Source organism: Pezoporus wallicus, unplaced genomic scaffold, assembly GCF_028554395.1.
Source record: "Pezoporus wallicus isolate ANWC-B61680 ecotype Strahan unplaced genomic scaffold, APGP_CSIRO_Pwel_v1 contig_8803, whole genome shotgun sequence".
NCBI classification, from domain to species: Eukaryota; Metazoa; Chordata; class Aves; order Psittaciformes; family Psittacidae; genus Pezoporus; species Pezoporus wallicus.
Window position 1 is genome coordinate 175,736 of NW_026635049.1, and position 19,515 is coordinate 195,250.

General features: G+C 41.0%; 1 long non-coding RNA gene across 1 annotated transcript; it reads left to right on the top strand.

Annotated features, from left to right (window-relative positions):
• The first annotated feature begins 5,843 nt into the window (after window positions 1-5,843).
• On the top strand, window positions 5,844-13,119 carry LOC130594458 (uncharacterized). The gene is made up of 3 exons (XR_008971090.1): window positions 5,844-5,924; window positions 8,037-8,155; window positions 12,993-13,119. It is a non-coding gene; the product is annotated as an uncharacterized LOC130594458 (long non-coding RNA).
• Window positions 13,120-19,515: the final 6,396 nt, after the last annotated feature.

The following is a 19,515-nucleotide window of genomic DNA, read 5'->3' on the forward strand; positions in this document are numbered from 1 at the left end:
ACATGAACAATTAGGTTTAATATTCTGGATAATCTGAGTATTTTTAGAGCTGGAATTGGAGGAAGGATGATAAGAAGATTCCTTTGTAGAAGTGTTTGTACAGATTGTGTTTATAGGGGTGAATAAAAACAAATACAAGCAGCAGAGATGGAAAAATTTCCTAGTGCTCTTTCACCTCAGCTGAATCCATACTTGTCAGGGAAGGTAGGGCTTAAAAAGGAAACCCTCTGGAAAAGTTTGAGAGCTGCTACTTTAATCTTCACCTTCTGAGAAGTTTCAAATATCAAGAGCAGAGGGAGAGGAGACTGAGTCTCTAATTAGTGAAGGAGGCAGGTAGGACATTAATTGATTTGTTATGCTACTTCTTTGACCTGGGCTGTGCTTGAGAACAATAGAGGAGCTGTAATGTTCTTTAACAACAGAGCAGAGCTTTTATGCAATAGCAGCTTAGAAAGCTTTGATCACAAACTGTTGCTGTAAATCTGTGATTTTTACAATAGTACTTTTTTCTACATGTATCTTAATTTTATTCATTTATTCTTTATTTAGGAATTAGTGTCACAGATTTTGGGCTACTTTCTCATTTTACACAGCATTTGAAAAGTCCTGAAATCATCCTCTTTCTTCTAATAGTGGTATAGTAGAAATCTGGTAACATTGGTGAACAAGTGGAATAGTCTCTTTTTTGTGGATGAGGCAGGTCATTAGAAACCTGAAAAACAAGAAAAGCAGGGGGGGAAAGGTGAAGAAAGATAGAGGAAGGAATTATTTTTATCTCTCCAGGATTGCCATTTAGGGTCAAACTTACTATGTAACAGTGCCTGTCATGGCTCCACAGTCCCAGATTTCAGTGAAACATTATACTGTCACTGCACAGGCCTTTGAAAGTTGCCTTTAGTGAAGGTGTTTAACGGTGCTAAGAGTTTTATTAATGATTTAGAACCAAAGAGACATTTCATTTCAAGAGAGTAGATAAAAATAGTGCTATAGAAACAGCATACGTACCGCTGACAATTTGTTATCAAACTACTTGGCTTACAAAAATGTGTGGGCTCGGGCATAATTTAATTATTTAGTTGATTGTTTGTTGGGAAGCAGAACAAGAGAACAAAAAGGGTGTCTCAATCTCTGCGTAGCTCTAGAAGCAGAAGCCCTGACTGAGAATTTAATGAAAATGAGCAACAGAAACATACAAACATATTGGAGGTCTCAACAAAGAAAAGGCCGAGAGCTTTTATTTGGAAACAGAAGGCTCCTGGCACTTTGAATGTAATTCCTGGTGATGCTTTTTAACCTTTTTTTTCAGGGAAGGACTGCTTTTCCTAGTCCCAGCAGCCAGATCACTTAGCCTGAGTTTCAGACAAAAATTAGGTTTCTCTTTGTCCAAGCTCCCTGTGTAGCCAAAAAGGAAAGAGGGAGATGATCCATCACACCATGAGAGAGGTGGCTGAAACAGTCAAGATACAGTGCCCTGGTTAGATGAAATGTCCTTTGCAAGTGCCTGCCCAACATCATAGTCCAATGGCAGCAGAGTGATCCTGGATCTCACCTGGCTTTGCTAAACTGTGAATGTAAATCAGAGTAATTGTATGGTAAATTATTCAACTGAAACCCCACATCTGGGCACGTTGCTTTGGAGGGGATTTCACCTGAGAGAAAGAAAACCGTTTTAAATTTGGTAGAAGGATGCCCAGGTAGGGAACTGGTTTGTAATGATTTAACTCAACGTCTGTTTAATGAATAAAATTGCAATGTGGGACAAGTCCGTACATCAAAGCAAAGTGTTGCTTTTCCTGAAAGGCAGCGCTTCTCCTCTTTGGCCGAATGGCTCAGTGTGCTTAAGAGCTCAAGTCAGTCTTTTTTGTGAGGGCTGTTTTTTTTTTGACATAATATTACCCATTTATTCCTCCCTACCTTGAACCATGCTTGTGCCTGTCATTATACAAGACACCTTGATTACATCAACGTACAGCTTATAAAGGCTGAGGACTGTGTATCCTATGTACAGAATGAGGGCATTCCTTACATGGTTTTGATACGTGAAGGTACAAGTGAAAGACGGACATCTACATTTTCTAGACACATGTCTGTTTATTAAGCATCATTTTCCTTCATTTCATGGCTCTCTGTGTAGTAGTATAGAAAATAGTACATGGGAAGAATATTCAGACCTACTCTGGTAAAAATCCCTTCATTCAAAAGAAGTATTTGATTGTTTTACAAGATAATGATGTCCAGCCTGATGCAATATCAGGCACCAGGTACAGTCACATCATCATTGGTTTCAGCTTTTCTTCATGACTAACAAAAATCAGGCAACGTACACCAAAAAGAAAAAAGAACTGTAAGCCAGATGGTTTTTGAGAACTGAATAAAGTGAGAGGAGAAGTAAGCATCTGAGAGGAATGCACAGGGAAAAGATTAATCATTGCTTCATGTTCTGTGTCCAAAACAATTGTGTCTTTGCTTGTCTCTGATGTCTGATTTTGAATAAGGTAACAGGCATTCCCTTTGAGACACACAGACTGTCACAAAATCCACAACTAAAAACTATTGCAAGTACTGACCCAATTTGATCACAAACTACCATAATGGTATGTAAAAGTGACCTTATGGGTCATCTGAAGTGCAGAACAGCGCATGTTTAAATAGCTAAAAATATCAGTCACCTCCTTTGAAAGGTCATGTTGGCTATTTGTATTTATTTCCAATAGGATTAATAGGAATATCCTAGAACCAAACAGAAAATTTGCTAAATGTATCAAGGTTGGGACATATGAGAGCAGGCAGCACCCTGAGACCTGAGCTCTTTGTTCTGAGTATTAGCTGTATGCATGAAATGACTTGAGAGAGTTGTGTATGTCTGTGACCATCACTGTATATGTTGTAAATGCACTGATCAAAGGCCTGTTACATATCTAATAGTCATTTGCATAGTTGGACCCTGAAATAGGTTGAAGCCTCTATGATCAGAATATTTTTGTTAAATACTCTTCTTTTGAAGTAGTTTCCTCGAAGGACCTGGCAGTTGGTTGTTTCTGTGCACAAAAGGTATGTAGCAAAGAAACCACTCTGCTCACATATATACAGGTGGATATAACTAGTTCCCAATACGCACAGAGACACACTGTATTTGTATATGTATGTACATGTCTAAGTTGTACACAAGTACATTTGATACAAGTATACATTTGTGAATTTTTATGTCTCCGATTTATATTATCTTATAAAATTCCATGACTATTTGATATAATAAAAATCTCTCATGACATTTAGACTGTTAGCACCATTACAAAAGCAAAGTATTTTGTGTGTTTTCTCATTTCTTTCAGGGCTATCAGCCCTCTTTTCACATCCTGTTTTGTGAAAAGAGAGGCCAGTTTCAACAGGTTTGGATTTCACATTGGGGAGAGAGAAGAATTAGTAGTTCAGAGACTGTTCAGATAAGCCTGACCTTAATTGACACACTGGTATGTTAGTTTCTGCTCAGTGAAGGAGAAAAAGAGAGAAGTGATAATGCCAAGTACTTAAAAATCATGAAGATTTCAGTTTAGATTTTCTACAGATGACTTAAAAGACGTACACATTGCTAGTTATGTATGTTTTGTCTCAGTGACCTCACATCAAATGTGAAAAGCCAGAAAATAGTTTTCTAGCTACCAGAGTAGTTTTTTCCCTAGGGCCTGAGGTCTCTGCAGTTTATCCCTCACTCACCATTGCTGGTAATAACATGGCAATCTCCAAGTAATGTCCTGATGGTTCCCCCTATGATCCCATTAGGCCATAAGCATAGTCTCTGTTGTGGGGGAGTCTCCCCTGTGCGGGTTGTGCTTCTGGCCCCATCAACTCCTGCCATTTTTGTGGCCCTTGGACAGTCACCCTGGATGGCTCAGCCGAACTTGGGTTTGCTTGTTCTGTCTTTCTGGATTAAAAGGGGTTTGCAGTTGCTTAACAACTGCATTTCCTTTCTGCTGCTCAAATAACTTTAACACTTAGAGGCTTCGGAATCATCTCTAGGTATAAGCTTCTTAGAGGTGCGTGTGAGTTTTGGGAATGACAAAGGCAAAGCCTTTGTACATCGAGGCTGGCACCCTGCCTCCAACAGTGGGAAAAAGGCACAAGAAATATTACAGTTCCTAGTTTCAGAAAAACTCCCCAAAGGAACTGTTATTTCCTAATATCTGGTAATTAAAATTTTATGTTTGAGGGTTTATTTCCAGTCTGATTCTTCTCCTGAGGTTCAAAAATGCTTTATTTCTTAGTAATGCAGCTCTTGACGTTGTTGTCATTGATGAAATATTTGGGTTTTCTGTATATTGCTGTACTCTTGGTCTTAATTATGTCATGGGGCATGAGGTGCTCAGGGGAGAAACAGATAAACAGACTCAGGCAGCGGCAGCGCACGCTCGCTGTGCTGCCCGGCCAACATTCCTCAACTCTGACCTGAGGACAACCTCTGGAGATAAGAGTCCCTTCTTATCAGTGAGTCCTCACCTTCCCTGCCAAGGCTGTCAGCGAAAAGGACGTTCAGAGCCAGCAGTGGAGTTATGTACAGCAGGGGCTTGTCCACCAGAAACCGTTCTGCGCTCACTGCTGTGATTTTAGCATCACCACCAGAAAGTTTATATTGTAACATTTTTCTGTTCCCATTTCACCCAGGGCTTGAACCCTGAAGAACTGGCAAATGGTCAGTTCTGAAACCCTCCTGTTTCCTTGAGACCTGGCCCTTAGGTAACTTTCTATCTGAGGTGTATCATGAATGGCGCACACACTAGCCGCACTGTATATGGTACCACACTATCCACACAGCGGGTGATATTACCACTGTAAAGATGAGCCCTTAGAACTGTTTGAACTTGGAACATTTGAGTTACTGTCTCTGCTGTTCTCTACACTTAACATAGGTGCTCAAGTGATAAAGTTAAAAATATTCTTCATGTGACTAATTGCTTGCCCAAATCACGCACATCTCTTTTTTTCCTTCACCTGTAGTTGACATGGTAATTGCTGGGTTTCAGTTGTCAAAAATCACAACCATGTAATCAGAGGGGTAGCTGAGAGACCAGTTGTCTTCAGAGTCTGGGCCCTGCAGACTTGCTCACCTGCTGTTCAGCAGCAACACAAAATAGCAACGCAGGTTCTTACAGTGACACATCCTCCTGGCTAGCTCTGCAGGCAGCTCTTTCCATAAGCATGAAAAGATTAAAACTCAGTTGATAACTTCTCAATGAATCAGCCTGTACGTTCCAGTCAGGTTCGCTATCATTCTCCTAGGATGACCTTATTTTATAATTGCATTTCATGTATGTGTCTGAGTATGAAACTCTGCTCATGCATCATTTAACACTCCTCGACGGAGAAGGTCGATGTCTTGGCAGAGCTGGGTGTTGATGTCTTTATGGATGGAAAATTTTGGGTTTATATTATATCAGTAACTCTGCAAGATGTGATACTGGGATTTAGGGATCTGAGCTCTTGGAAATCGGTGGATGAGGTCCAGCTCTGTTCTTGTTTAGCTTTGAAAGAGAGGCTGACTCTTGTGGCATATGCAAGTGCTGTTTAGTTGCTTGTTTGAAACGGAAAGTCTGAAGAACAAGAAAATCGGAGGTTTTAGACTGGCTCCAAGATGTGCATTTATAAAATATCCAGATTCTCTTTACATTTTATTTCTAAAGTAAGATTGAAATAAGCTTGAATTTTGAAATATCTTTCTCTTGGAATAGGATATTATGGAATATTGATTGTTCCTGTTGTGGAATATTTGTTGTCTTACAGCCTGCATTTACAGTCTCACAACACAGAGAAAATAACTCCTGATAACGTTAAACTGACAAGACTCTGAACGATGGGAATATGATGGGCTATTTTCTGTTTACCCTGGACACTTGTTGGAGTTTGCCTTGGAAGTCATGTGAGAGCTTCAGGTTTGTACTTCTCTTTATGTGATCTGCCTGTGTACTTTACAGAAGATGTTCATCCTGATTTGCTTTGCAGTTAGCTCTGCCTTTCTCCTCTTCTGCATGAATTCATGTTTCACTCTACAGTACCTGGAGATTAGCTGAGTAAAACAGCAGCCACCTTTCTACCCTCTGTAGGCCAAAATCCTATGGGATCTGTTTTCCAGATACTGCTACCAGGCAGAAGCAGGGCTGTAGCCCCGTTGTGCTGTGGGACAGGGAATTCCAGAGCCTTAGGTCAGGCAGCTTTGCAGGATTCTTCTTAATGCTCCATGACACTTTGGATCCAAAAGCAGAAAATCCCAAGTTTTTCTCTCGTGGGCATTACAAATGATGTCTTAATTTACCAACACTACGAAAACTCTTTGTTATCTCTTTGTTTATAATAGGGCTTTGTTTGCTTATTTTAGAACAAAAATACAAAAGCAAGTCCTACAAGCTTTGCATTTACATTTTGAAACCCAAATGAGCTGGCCTGAGTCTGTCTCCAGCAGACACTGTCAAGACAATTCCATCTTGAATGCTTTCTGTTTTAAAAATATTCTGCCCAGAATATATGTTTTTAACTTTTGATTGGTCTTTTTTTCAAGTGATGGGCATCTGCTGTTGAACATGTTGAGATGAACAGGGAAAAGGTTTTCCTGCTAATTACAGTGTGAGCACTTATGTCACATTCCAGATTTATTCCCCTAACTTGGGAGAAGATAAATAAAGGGATAGATTCTCCTACCCCAAAGGACAGAGATGGAATGGCACTGTAGACCCAGGTTTTGGAGTCAGCCAGTTTGAAGTTCAACGCTCAGACCACTACATCCCCTTACATTTGCAGACGCTGCTTCATTCAGAACTCTAATCATTTTAGGATCTCCAAGTGTCTGAGTTCCCAGTGACATTAATTACCATGCACAAGGCTGGCTATTTCAAGACAATTAAGAGATACGGAGAGAATTGGTGGAAGAGTGAATCAGGGGTCACAGTCTAGTTCAGTATAGAGCCTACCAGTGCTCCGTCTGACAAATGAAAACAAAATACAAAGCTTGAGAGGAGCCAGAAAATATCTGAATAAATAATTAGAGCCTGTGTGTTTCAGGGAGCGGGGTTTTCTTGGCAGCACCAGGCTGTAGTCATTTCTGAATAAACAAGATTGAGATTTATGTCTCAGTGAAGCAATGCTGGGAGCCTGCTTGACGTGCTGCACAAAGCCCATTTCCGATGCTCTCGGCCAGATGAATTTCCTCCCTGTGCTGGAGGTGGGCAGAAACGTGGTGTCCTCATAAGATATGCCTCAGATGCAAGGTTGGTCTGTGCTCCAGAGGCATCACTTGCAGGGAGGAGTCTGTGGGACACTGCCAGGGGACACCTGCTTTTAAACTGAAGAGGAGCTGGCTCAGTTTTGCATGCACTCTGGTCTTCAGGAGTGCTGAGCTTCTGCACCCACTCATGTCAGTGGGGTTTGTGTAGGTTCAGCAGTTGTAAAACCAGAGAAAACAACAAAACCCGAGGCCTGCAGGTAATAGCTTTCTGTAGGTACAATTTACAGGTGCCTGCACTGTATGTACAGCAGCTTGTTCCTGTGTGCTCTAGAGGATAAATGCATTTGTACAAGAGGCTGGCCTTGGGAAATGCTTCCATAATCACAACTACCACCAGACAGTTCATGCTTACAGAAGAGCTTTGCACAGCAAGGTATTAGTAATGGCATCTGTGAAATGAAAACCTGAGACACAGGAAGCAGGCAGCCTTGTCTCACAGCTCATTTGGGTTTGGTGGTGGGGAGGAATTTTCCCCTCCTGTCTCCCATGGGACATTCCTCCCTACCCCCTGCAGAGACAGGCAGGACCGGGGGTGAGCAGCCAGAGGTGCCCGGGAGCAAGGGGGAAGCAGGGGAGCTGTGTTCACTCTCCTCTGTATTTCCTGCCCCAGGCAAATGCCCCTCTTATTCCTCCAGTGGCCTTTAAACGCAGGTTCCCACTCCTGCACCCCTCACCTCCATGGTGACACCTCCTCCTGTCCTTCAGCTGCCAAGGGAAGAAAACAACAACAGGTGGAAAATTAACTTTTTTTCCTCCTGTTTTACAGCATTGTTGCAACATCCTTTCCTCCCCTTCAGCTTCAAGGGGGCCGGGCTGCTGTGCCAGAGCTGACTGCTGTCACCACTTCACCTTTCAGGACCTTGTGCTGTGCTCCCACATTAAAAGGTTTGTTGGATTTAAGAAAGCCTGTGCTGTCATTGCTAAGGAATGTATAAAATCTGGTGTCAATAAGCTTAATTGGTGCAGAGGCCTGATTTGGTTTGAGGGAAAGGTGTAGATATTGCCCCCTGCTAAACTCTGTAAAGAGACCTGGCAGCTTGGTTTGCTGGAGAGCAGTGACCTGAGGTGTGTGAGTAAAACCATCAGCTGAGGGTTGAGAGGAAAAGTGCAATTAGAGGTGGTCTTTTACTGGTGCTTTCATACACTGAGTAGAGCTAATGCTGAAGGGCGCGGAGGTATTAGAACAAAGGTGGGAGACCTGGTGGGTCTGAGGGGAGAAGCTTGAGTCATGAAAGAGAGGAGGCTTTCTGGATCTGGGATAATATGGGATTCCTAGGGAGAAGCTTGCCAGCTGAACTAGAGAGTCTTGGTTCCTGCTGGTATGGCTCAGCCTTCCTAGGAAGACACTTCAATGTGTGTTTGATTAAGAAGAAAAATGGGCAGAACAAGTGGAAAGTAACAGTACATCTCAAAGAAAATTCCAGTGGGCAAGAGCTGTTAGTTGGCTTCAGATAGAAAGGCTGGGCTGAGCTTTTTAGAGGTAAGTGAAAGGGGTACAAGTGTACACTTCAGGGTAGGAGAAATTAAAGGACGGCACAGCTGCTAAAAAATTAAAGTTGATGTATTTGCCTCTATAAATTCAGCGTGTTTGCCAGAGCTCTGCACTTGGATTAAACTCAAAGCATATGTTCTCTGACTTGAGGATTATCCCACACTGGGCTGCATCCATTCCTTCTGCTCTCTCCTCAGGGAAACAGCTCAAGTTCTATAAACTAGCAGAATCCCAGAACTAAAGTCCAGCAATCCTTGCACCACTTTTAGTTTGCTCCTTAAGCTTTCTTTTCCCCTTTGTCCACTTGTTTCCTTATAGAGATGCTTCCTGATTTCTTCCTTTCTGTGGTATCTTCATTTCTAATGTTTCTTCCTTTTTATTTTACCCCTCTTTTGGTGCTGAGATATGAGTGTGTCACTTGTTCAGTGCATTTCCAGGTAAAGTACCTTTATGTTCTCACTTTTGCTCCCTTTATGTTTTAGAGAAGCTTCTTAGAAGCATCCCAGAATAAATCCAGCTTCCGTCTTTCACGTGCACAAAAAGTCAACAGCAATAGGCTTCTAGTTTATTGGGCTTGTTTCTGCTTATCATGGTCAGTACTTTTTCAGTGTTTCCCTGCTATTTTTAATCTTGTTTAGTTCGTAAATAATTTTGCTCAGTGACCTACCTTTTTATTACAATTACTGAAAAACTAGGCTGGTTAGATCCTGGCTCATTCATAAGGCTCCTAATGAATCCTCAGCTGTTGATAACAAAGGAATTCAGCAGAGTGAAATTCTTCTCCCTGTACAGGGTGCTTGCTGCAGTCAGTGTGCACCCCTAGAAAAGATTAATGCTGTCCAATGGAACATATCACATACTGATGACTTCAGGTTGTCCACTAATCTTTGTAATTGGCATGAAATCCAGGGTGGCTGGGAGTCAAAATCCTGTCTTCTTGGCTTTGTGTGTGTTCTGCTGATTACCTGCCTAATGAAGTAAGTAGGCAGAGCAGTGTCTGTGTCATCCTGCAGCCACGTCAAGTAACTCACTAAACCTCTCCCTGGGAAAGCAGTTTGGAAACTTAGGTGAAGATTTTTGTTTCAGTATAAATTTGCTGCTTTGTAGAAACCTAAGGATGTTATGGGAGGAGATCAGTGTCAATGAACTTACTAGCTTTAAAAAAATGTGGAGGGGAAAAAAAGTCCATGATCATTCTAGCTGTTTCCAGAATGAAAGACTCCAGGCTTTCCTCTTGAAAGTGGTATTAGTTGCAGATACCATCTGCAACTCTCCTGAGCATACTTCAGAAAGCCCTTATGGTAAACAGGTTGCATGTCTCAGTTCCGGGAGGGTTTGCTGCCACACAGAAATTCCAGATTGTGTGCTGGTAATTCCAGATCTTCATAATCCAATGATCCAGATACCCTGTGCTGTGTTTAGAGTAGGATGCTGAGTGCTGTTTTACCAGGAACATGACTGGGGTTCACTCTCATGTGTGTTTGCTCTCAGCATGGGTTTTTTGCCTTTATAAAAGTTACAGTTAATCAGCCCGGAGTCTTGGGAGTTGAGTTCCTTGGGGATTGATGGCCAGGGGCAGGGTGTGAATGGCAGGGTTCTGCCTCCATAAGGTGGAAAGAAACCAGAAAGCAGCAGAATGCTGTGAGAAGAAGTCAAGAGCATGGCCCAGAAAGGTAATGGTAAAAGGAATCAATGAGATGCAGAGCAGAAAGCAAAACTGAAAATCATGCATGATTCATCTACTTGCTGTTTTCTCATTGTGTTTTGGAAACTTGACTTTACAAGCTGAATTGCACCAAACAAATACCTGTTTTGTGTTATCAGTCTTGTCTCCATGTGGAAAAAAGGTCAGATCAAACATCAAGATATTTTATTCTTCTAAGTGCCGTCATGTTTTGCTACATATTTTGATATCCCTCATAACCATTTTCTTTTTATTCATTACAAATGGTTAATTCACTAGGCACTCTGCTTCCCTTGAGCATTGCAGGGTTCTAAATGGCTTGTTTTGCCAAAAAGTGTTTGTTACTGGATGGGAGAAGCTTGATGGCAAGTAAGGAGGGAATGCTTCCTAATAAATATTCCTTTTGGATATAGTGTGCCTCTACATTGGAAGAAGAATAGTCTGAGAAGTGTTCTAACAGTGTTTATGCTTACTCTTGAAGTTGGAATTGTAAGAAGCACTTTGCCATTCCAGCCTTGTGAAGATGTTCTAAAGGACAAGAACGAATTTTAATCTGAAGAATATTTATGGGGTCTTTTTTGATAGAGAAGGAAATCTTATAGTGCATGACATTACAGAGAAACTCAGCTCTAGAATTCTCACTTTATACAGATACGATATCAGTGTTGCAGATTGACGGACTTCTGAGGTGTTTCTGGACTGTCATCTCTGCCTAGAGAAAGGGAAAGACTTTCTGTTCTTTGTCGATATAATTATATGGCTCTCAAAGGATTTGCTCCTGTTCTCAGCAGTCAGGAGAGAAGCAGTGGACTCATAATACACCAGAAGTAAATTCCACTTCCTGCCTTCAGATCTCCCAGTCAGATAAATGAAGAAAGACAATGGAGAAAAGCACTTAAACAAAAGAGTGAAAGTCATGTTTGGTCTTTTGGGGGGGGGGGGGGAAATGAGAATGGAGCTGCTCTGATAAGGGCTGTAATAAGAGTCGTTTCAAAGGGGAGGGGTGGCAGGAGGTGGGACCTTCACTCTGCCAGAGCTGGATTGAAACGTGCACACAATGGCAGGGCACCTGTTGGGAGCTGAAAGCTTTTCTAGAGAGCTTGGTGCTAATTGTCGCCTCGCAGCTGGAGGATTATGTGTAACCTGAGCATTTAGCAGCGAAGCTCTTACAGCAGCCTTGACAAGTAGTGAAGGGAAAAGTTCCTCTTTTTTTTCTACAGTTAATACCACAAAATGGTGTTTTATAAAGTTTGTCTTTAATCTTACCTTGCTGTGATGCCCTTTCAAGAAAGAGGACTATAGTCTGCAAATAAAGCCGCTGTAAATGCAAGGATGTTGTTTTAACTTCAAAAGTAACTCTAATGCTACTAAATATTATAACATCTACAGAGCGGAACCAAATCCCCCATTCTCTGTGCAATTGGCTCATATGTTGGGTTTTTTTTTTCCTCTCTGTATTTTAAAAGTACCTTCCATTGTATAAACATCCTTAATCTAAATTGATCCTCGGTTGCCTGGAATATCTGAACTAATAGAACAAATAAGAGTTCATTTTATGCCTATGTAAGACTCCATTTATTTCACGGGCGTACTGGGATCAGTGTATTTGAATATGATGTGAATTCATGCTTTATTTTCTTGTCACAAGAAAATAGAAAGCTGGCTTAATGGTGTCAGCCTTTCATCAGTCATCTGAAGACAAGCAACAGAAAATATCACTGAAGTAATTGTAACTGGATGAGTTGCAGAAAGAAGAGCTGCAAATCGTGGAAATAAACTCTTAAAACCTTGTTCTTCATTTACTCATAACCTGAAGTAACTGTGGAAGTTTCTTGAGGCTTTCATTAAAACGTGGGTGCAGATAACAAATTAATTCAGTGCATATTTGGGGTTCTTATTTTATTATTGCCTAGAGTGTCTGACTTTTTATTTAATTAATAAAATCCACTAATTTTAATTATTAACGGCTTTAAATATTTCTTACATGAGCACTGCAATGTGTTCTTGGAGAATACTAGATACGAGCTGCTTTATAGGCAAAGCAAGAGCTGCATTCATCAACAGTCCTCCTTTTTCCTAATGTAATCAATCTGTATGAAAATAATTATTGTGGAAGCTCTGAGAAAAATAACTGAAGAATATTGTTGCCTCCAAAGCTCTGTCTTTAAATGCTACTGCACACATATACACTATAAAAATATTTCTTAGGAGTATGCATTGCATTGGACTACCTGGTCTCTGCCTTTGATGCAACTAGATTGTTCTCTAAGGTTGCTTTATTTCCTGTACCGTACCAAGTACTTCACATTTAGATCTGTGACTGGTTCAGCTGCTGTCCAAAACAATCTGAATTTCACTAGTATCTCTGTTCATTTTCTTAAGAAGTACAAGAGGAACTTACAGCATTCTTAAATCAAAGAAACAGCATTGGGTTGCATATATGACTCTTAACTCCTAGCTTGAGCAACCTGCAGTTTTTATTCTTTTCCAAATGGCAATTATCCCAGCCTTTACAGCATTAGCTAATACTGGGTTATCTTATTTAGGTTCAAACCTAGTAACGAAGACACAACTTCTGCAGTGAGAAGCTTGACTTCAGAAAACTTGCTGATGGGAGAAAGTAGCGACACCTGAGAGCAATGAGTACTGAAGAGCTGTGTGTTTCAGCTTCTGCAAAGGTAAGATGTAAAACCCTGATCAGAATTGGAAAAGGAAAGAGCTTATCTTGAGGATTTCAGTGAAAGAACCATAATTTCTGCAACTAATTTAGCAGGGTTTTGTTGTTTGTTCTGTTTGGAAGAGTGGGATGCGTTGCTTGTAATTGTCCTCCAGTAAGCTTTAAACAGCTTCCTTGGCAATGAAAGTTTTCTTGTTTGACTGATTGATCTTATAACTCATGTTTAGTAATTTCCAGAGGGGTTACCTGCAGCTTGCTAAATGGACCCCCATAGTTTCACTGTTCACATCAAACGGAGTATTCTTCAGCGGTACAGTGATAAATCAAAAGGAAAAATCCCATTTCAGTGTGGTAATTGCATTGACTTGTATTATTTTAGCTCAGCACAGTTGCAAATGTAAATCTACTAAAAAGAACCAGACAAAAAGATATATATAGACACGACATTTTTAAAAGGCACAGTCACTTGCTTGTGTTAAAAGCTGCTAACCTATAGGCCTGGAATTACTTAGAACTTTGGTAGTTTTGAGTGACTGACTAACTAAAGAAAGAATAAGAAACGAAAAAGAGTGGTGAAAGGAAATCTTCTTGTTGAAGAAATGTAAAAGCAACATTTTTGGCAGCCCGCTTTGGGTGATGTCATTCTACAGAATGTGCTAAAGTCTGTTATTTTACAGCAGGAACTGATTTCTCAAGGCAGGCAGAGTCTATGGGCACTTAGTGTTGCTCTCAACTTAGGCCAGGCAAGATCTGTGCTTTTTTACACCTCATTTGATGGTAATAAATCATGTAGACTTTTAAATATGGGGCTCAAAGGCTGCTTTTCATATTTATACACATATATGTATCTAGATATGTTTGGAATCCTTTGCACACTTTCTTGTGTGGGTTTATCTCTTGGCTGAAGATACGCTTGTTGCTAGTATTGAGTATTCGTTGCCTTCTGTACTGGGTTCTGGCAGATGAGAACACTGAGAGTGGAACTGCATTTGGGAAGGCAGGGAGAACTCCCCCCGCTCCCTTACTGCCAGTTCACTCCGAGGTGACAATTCCTTGCTGTTTCTCCCCAGTTGCTTGCTAATACTCAGTCTATAGGATATCAGAGTAGCTACAGTTCAGTGTATGTTCGCTTTGTCATGAGTGAAAATAGGTCTCAGCTCTGAACCACAGTAAGTTGAGTGCAGACTTGTGGTAAAATGCAAAGAGCTTTACTGTATTCGAAGCATTAAGTAGTAAAAGGATTAGGTTCTGTTGAAATTATCCAAGAGGGAGCATGAATCAGGTGGTCTTTGGAAGGTTTAAGGATTGTCCTGTTAAGGACCAATAAATGTAGTTCACTTGCTAACATAAGGGAGTATTTGTGTTTGTTACATTTTATGTGGCCCATCAATTTGGACCATGAGCCTAGTCATGTAGTAAAGGTACTTTAAAGCAGAATTGTAAAGATTACTGCTAGAAGCAGAGAATACTCAGGGCCTGATTCTGCAGAAATTTTGTGGACTGCTAATGGAATAACGTGTCACTTGGGATAAATTAGACTGGCCTTATGATTATTACATCTGAAAGAAAAAAATGCTGAATACCTTTCACTTGCATTCCTTTCCTTTCGCATTTTACTTCTAGTGAGACACACCACTGTGACAGAGTTAAAGTTTTGTTTCTAGGTGTATATTAAATAATGCTTGATTAATCAAGATTGCAGTGTCTTCTGTCCTCTGACCAGGGTTATTTCTCCTGCTTGTTTACTTGCATGAAAGTGTTGATTTGGTACTTAGTGATACAGGGACTTTCTACATGCACTAGGGAAAATCTATTTGATTAATGTCTGGAAAGCCTCTGAAGTTTTATGAAGTCTCACTGCTGATAACAAAATGCATATATTTGATCTCAGCTTGGTGGGTACTTCTTACTTTAAAAATGACATCATATGAAGTTGTGTATTCCGAAGATCAGTTGATCCTAATACATACAACAATATTCTGGAAGAGTTTTGTCTGTAGGCAAATTATATTAACTCTTTGACTGTGGAATCTCGAAAGAACAGTAACTTTATTACAGGTGCACCTGGCTCAGCTGCCTATTATTAAGTTTGCCCAACACATACCATCAGAAGATGTTTTCAATTGCTCAAAACATTTCCAAATATGAACCATTTGCATTGAAATTCTCCATGCTAGTTGGAAAGCTGTGCTTGTTGCAGCTCTTAGAATTGATGGACAAGCCTGACAGGGTGCAGAGCGGGGCTCATCTCTTGGTAGCATAGATGAATGCTGTCCTGGAGAAATTAATTCTGTGCTGATGCCTACCTTGGCTATTAGAACCAAAGCAGAAATTTGGAGCTTTGTGCCTGGTGTTGTCCAAATACATTTAAATGTAATGAATTTTGGCAAGTCTGAATTAACAGAATGCCAAAGCGTTGTTTGTTATGTCCATGTTTGTTATGTTATTTGTTATTCTAATAACAAATCCAGGTATGTTTGAAATAGAAAAGGCTTAGCACCTAATTGCAAATGGTAGTAGTTAGTATAATGGTAGCTTCTGTCACTATTTCATATGTTTCTTTTCACATGTGTATGTCCATGTGTATGTCCAGCTCTGTTTGCATGTTTAAATGCATTCTTGAAATATACTCTGCCTTCTGCACATGATCTCAGTAGCAGCTGCTGCCTGTCACACAGGCCAGGCATGGTGGGGTAGAGGAGGATTCTTTCCCCTTCTCCACGAGGCATAGCTTGATCAGGCTGTATTGTAAATCATAAGGATGCCTGCTAAGTGTGCTCTGTGGTTATGCTTTTCTTTGGTTATTGCTGCACAGAACTAGGAATTTTTTGCTTTAAAGTTAAAGCTTTCAGAGCTCAACTGTACTGAGTGTCTATTAGTATGTGACAAAATGGTAGTCAGAAGGAATATTAGTACTGATTTCCTGAAAATACCTATCAATTGCTATCTAACAAAGACCCAGTTAAACACAGGAGTGTCTCGTGACAGCCTTGTGGGTTTCTAGGTTATTACACTAAAAGCAGGGAAGTGGACACACCTTCATCTGGAGTTAAAGCTAGAATCTACTGCTCAGGGGAATAGTGTGAAAACATCTGAACAGAGTTACTGAGTAAGGCAGCTCATCTTCTGTGGGGAGAAAGCATGCACAGGGACTATTAGGCTAATGCAGCTCTGGGCAGCTCTTACTCCTTGTAGGAGTGTGTCTGTATCTTTATCACATTGTGTAACTCGCATTATCCCTTTCCATTATAGGACTAACTTGGTTCCACAGGATTTAGTCTTTCTGGGAGTCTTGTTTTAATTTTACAATGTCAGGTATTTCAGGGGCAGAGACCGTGTCTTATTTATTACTTTTATGAGTCATTTAGTTCATTTTTGGATGCTTGACAGATAATGTGTTTGATTGCATCATGTGGTACACCAGGTCTGTAGGAAAACAGACTTTCAACTCTGTAATGAAGTCTTAAGTTTGATTTACTGTTTACTCATTCGAGAGCAGATGCTAGCCAGAATTCAGTTCATTTAAATTCTATGAACTGACTAAGCCAAAGGCAATATAAAATCAAGTATCATCAGTGTACATCTAATAGTTCACACGATGTAACGCTGTCTAGATTTTCATCATTAATGTTCCTGGACTAAACATGGAGCACTGGGTAGAAGAAAACCTGGACAGATTCCAGCTGGAAAATATTCATAATATCTAAATGTTCTATAGAATAACATGTTAATGGTTGTCATGTTGCAATAGTTCTTGTACAATCCATGTTTCCCAATTGTTGAACCCTACTGTAATTAATCTGAAAAAAACTCAGACCTTCTTTTTCCCCTTTCTCCCACCCCACCCCATGTAATTTGTTCTTCTGTGGGCTTTGGAAACCTGTAGTTGTGGCAACATTAACAAGTTAATTCCTAACAGAGCTAATTGAGTTGACAGCTAAAGAGATGCTCACTTTTGCAGGCAGTTAAAAATAATCTTTTTAATTTTTATTCTTCCATTATTAATTTTCCCATTGAGTGAAGCTGAGTCTACTGTGGGAAGTTGGACCCTGCTGGGACGCTCTTGGCCAGACCTGGGGACATGATGTTCCATCTAAAGAGCAGAGGGAGGAGTACTATACTATTTGTCCTCCTTGGGGACCTGACAGTATAGTTCATGCAAAATGTGGTTCTTGGGCACATGCTAAGCCAAGTAAACTTGATCAAGTTGTTGCTTGTCATATGAGAAATGAACTCAATGACGTCCATGGATGTAGAGTGTCAGAAATGCAAGGTATGCAATGCCTTTGGTTAAACTCTTGTGCAAGATCTGTGAGTTAACATTTTGTCTCACTGTTGTAATGGAGTTGCCACAGCTTAATCAACTGAAATAGATGCTTGGAGACTGAAGTCTCCAGTCATTAGTTTCAAACACCAAAAGACCGTCCCACTGCTTGCCTTGGTTCCTGTGGACTAATGCTGCAGTGACAAAAGGAAATGTTCAAGTTGGTGCTAACCAGTGCTACTGCTACTTCCGGAAGAAGAGAAGACCAAGGACAGAGCTTCACTCTCTCAGATCAGGAATATAATTGGCTAATGGTAGCTACTAGCCTCCTGTGAGCTGGCTGAGCTGTGGTGAGGGAACATGAGCATGCTCGAAGGGTGTCCAGGTGGACGTTAGAGTGTATGGGGATGGCTCTCAGCAGGAGAGCTTGCTCGTGAAACCAAATGGGAGAAGCAGAGCATTAGAAACCTCCCCTCTAAGCACAGGCCTGGAAAGCAAATGTGTGTGAAATGCAGATGGGGTAGCAGAATGTCATTGTTTGAAGGTGAAAGTGGGAAGAAAGGGGGTGAGAGAAGTGGCGGAAGGGAAACAGCAGTCACAGGAGCTCTGATAGGTGGGAAAGCGGGGAAGGAAGGAGTGCTTGGGAGTCAGTGCTAGCTAGAAAGAGGCTGGAGCTGGTGAACACACAACTACTCTTGATTCCTGCTGCATGTAGGAATATACAACTTTATGAGATCTTTGCGAATGGGAAGGGCGTGCAGTAAAGATACTTGGCTCTATCAACTATTTCCTGTCTTGATTCATTCAGATGTCTGACCCCAAAGTCTGCCAACTTATTTAGGTCACAAAGAAGAAATGATAATCAGGATGCTTGAGCAGCTCAAAAATTTCCAGAAAGTGCTATGACTAAACTGGGAGGGTTCATGAGAAGTGGAATAATGAGTAAAGGTTTCCTAAAAAGGACCAAGGAGTGCTTGTTATAGGGTCTGGGTAGATGGTGAAATGCAGCAGTGTGAAATGCAGGGACAGATCTGTGGTGGCTCTTGTCAGGAAGGAAGTTCAGTGGAACACAGGAGACCAGGGAAGCTCTGAGATCTGAGATGTCTCATCAGAGGTTGGCTGTGGCAGAGGATTGAGGCAGTAAAAGAACTTGAGTGGGATGGAACGTTTATTGAACTTTCTTGGTAATGGGTGAGTTCCAAAGGGAGAGCTCAAATGGGTCAAGTTCAAGTAATGCAAAACCAGCAATGTATATGAGTCTAATCTGTATTGTGTCTCAGCTGGCCACCATCAGCCAAGCAAAGCAATGCTGCATGGAAAGCAAATGTGTGTGAAATGCAGATGGGGTAGCAGAATGTCGTTGTTTGAAGGTGAAAATGGGAAGAAAGGGGATGAGAGAAGTGGCGGAAGTTTACTCTCTGTAAAAAGGCTTGTGCCAGGAGATGCAGGCACTAGGTATGGGTTTGGGAATCACTCATCAGTTTCAACATAGCTAAATACTAGTGGGAGACCATCTGGTTAGTTCTGATTCAGTATCTTACAGCTTGAAAACTTCCCATCTCATCACCTACCTTTCCAAGGAATAGGTGTCCAGGTGCTGTTGCTCAGTTGCATTTGGATTTCCAGAGCAAGATCAGGAAAAGGAGACCGAAGGTGCCCCCAGGAGACCATAGCATTTGCTGCCGAATCTTAGGCAGTCCTTGGAGAAAAGAAATGGTCATTAATACCTGAATCGAGCCTATGACACGTGTAAAGATTTGCAGAAACAAGGAAAAATATCAGTGATGCAAACAATGGAGGGGAACAGGTCATTAGGTACTGGTCCTGTGAGGGAAAAATGGATGACTAGAACAAGGACTTCTGCAAGTACAGAGTGAGGCAGAACAAAGTGTCATATGTATGCAGCCCTCTCCCAAGGGCTCAGCAACAGTTACTGGGCTGGGGTATCTGATACAACTAAAGAGAAGTTCCAAAAATGAGTTGTATAATCAGTATCAGATAAGGGCACTGTCTGGAGACTTGTGCCCATCCAAAACTTGAGCTGCTTTCCAAAATGGATTTCTGGAATTTAAAAAGCTATGAAAACGAATAAACGAACTGGTATTTTATTATGACTAATATCTACATT